Genomic DNA, 2057 nt, shown 5'->3' on the forward strand with positions numbered 1-2057 from the left:
CCAAGCTTAATCTCTTTGCTATGTAAAGATGCTGTGGTGAGGATGGGAGTAGATGATTTCATCCCAATTGAGCACCCAATCACCAAGAGGTCAATGGAAGGACAAATGCAAGATAACTCTATCAAAAGGAGGGCACAGGAGTTCCTCCCTGAACTTCCTGAAATTGACTACTGGACTCGTCTAGAAGCATCTGTTGCTAAGCTGCAAGAAGCTATGGAACAAATTAAGGAAGAACAGCAGAATCAAAACTGCATGCTCTGCAAATTGCTAAAGAAACAAGAGAAGCAGGGGCGTGAGCTACAGGAGTTGAAGCGCCAAAAGCTCTCCCTTGAAGGATCAAATACCCCACAAGTTGAGGGAGCATCCACTTCTCAAGATCAAGGTTGTTGAGTTCTAACTCTTTGATAATTTCTATCATTAAGAGTCTATTTTAGAGTAATTTAAAATTCTGTTTTCTATTACTATTAGTCTTACCTTATAGCTATTTTTAAGGTTCATGTCTTAAAGCTATGAATGTTCTATGAATTCATCACCTCTCTTAAATGAAAAATGCTTTAATCACAAAAGAACAAGAAGTACAGGATTTCAAATTCATCTTTGAAACTAGTTGAATTAGTTTGATGTGGTGACAATACTTTTTGTTTTCTGAATGAATGCTTGAACAGTGCATATGTCTTTTGAATTTATTGTTTTAAGAATGTTAAAATTGTTGGCTCTTGAAAGAATGATGGAAAAGGAAAAATGTTATTGAGGATCTGAAAAATCATCAAATTGATTCTTGAAGCAAGAAAAAGCAGTGAATACAAAAAAAAAGAGAAAAAGAAAAATATATAAAGTTGTGATCCAAGGAAAAAAGAGTGTGCTTAAGAACCCTAGACACCTCTGATTAGGGACTCTAGCAAAGCTGAGTCACAATCAAAAAGGTTCACCCAGTCCTGTGTCTGTGGCATGTATGTATCCAGTGGTAATACTGGAAGACAGAGTGCTTTGGGCCACAGCCAAGACTCATAAAGTAGCTATGTTCCTATAGTTCTGAGTTCCTATAGATGCCAATAACACTATCTGAGTTCTGAGTTCCTATAGATGCCAATAATTCTAAACTTCAAAGGATAAAGTGAGATGCCAAAACTGTTCAGAAGCAAAAAGCTACTAGTCCCGCTCATCTAATTGGAGCTAAGTTTCTTTGATATTTGGAGTCTATAGTATATTCTCTTCTTTTTATTCTATTCTGATTTTTAGTTGCTTGGGGACAAGCAACAATTTAAGTTTGGTGTTGTGATGAGCGGATAATTTATACGCTTTTTGGCATTGTTTTTAGTATATTTTAGTTAGTTTTTGTTATATTTTATTATTTTTTAGCTAAAATTCACTTTTCTGGGCTTTACTATGAGTTTGTGTGTTTTTTTGTGATTTCAGGTATTTTCTGGCTGAAATTGAGGGACCTGAGCAAAAATCTGATTCAGAGGCTGAAAAGGACTGCAGATGCTGCTGGATTCTGACCTCCCTGCACTCGAAGTGGATTTTCTGGAGCTACAGAAGCCCAATTAGCACACTCTCAATTGCGTTGGAAATTAGATATCCTGGGCTTTCCGGCAATATATAATAGTCTATACTTTGCATGAGATTTGATGGCCCAAACCGGCGTTGCAAAGCAGCTTCAGAATTCCCAGCGTTTAACGCCGGAACTGGCACAAAAATTGGAGTTAAACGCCCAAACTGGCATAAAAGCTGGCGTTTAACTCCAAAAAAGTCTCTACACATGAAAGCTTCAATGCTCAGCCCAAGCACATGCCAAGTGGACCCCGGAAGTGGATTTTTACGTCATTTACTCATTTCTGTATACCCTAGGTTACTAGTTCACTATTAATAGGACCTTTTGATATTGTATCTGTACCTTATGACACTTTACACGTTTCTCATTGTATCTTCTATAGCATGAGTCTCTAAACCCTATGGTTGGGGGTAAGGAGCTCTGCTGTGTCTTGATGGATTAATGCAATTACTACTATTTTTCATTCAATCACGCTTGCTTCTATTCTAAGATATCACTTGTTCCT

The sequence above is a fragment of the Arachis duranensis genome, chromosome 6 (assembly GCF_000817695.3).
Source record: "Arachis duranensis cultivar V14167 chromosome 6, aradu.V14167.gnm2.J7QH, whole genome shotgun sequence".
Lineage (NCBI taxonomy): Eukaryota > Viridiplantae > Streptophyta > Magnoliopsida > Fabales > Fabaceae > Arachis > Arachis duranensis.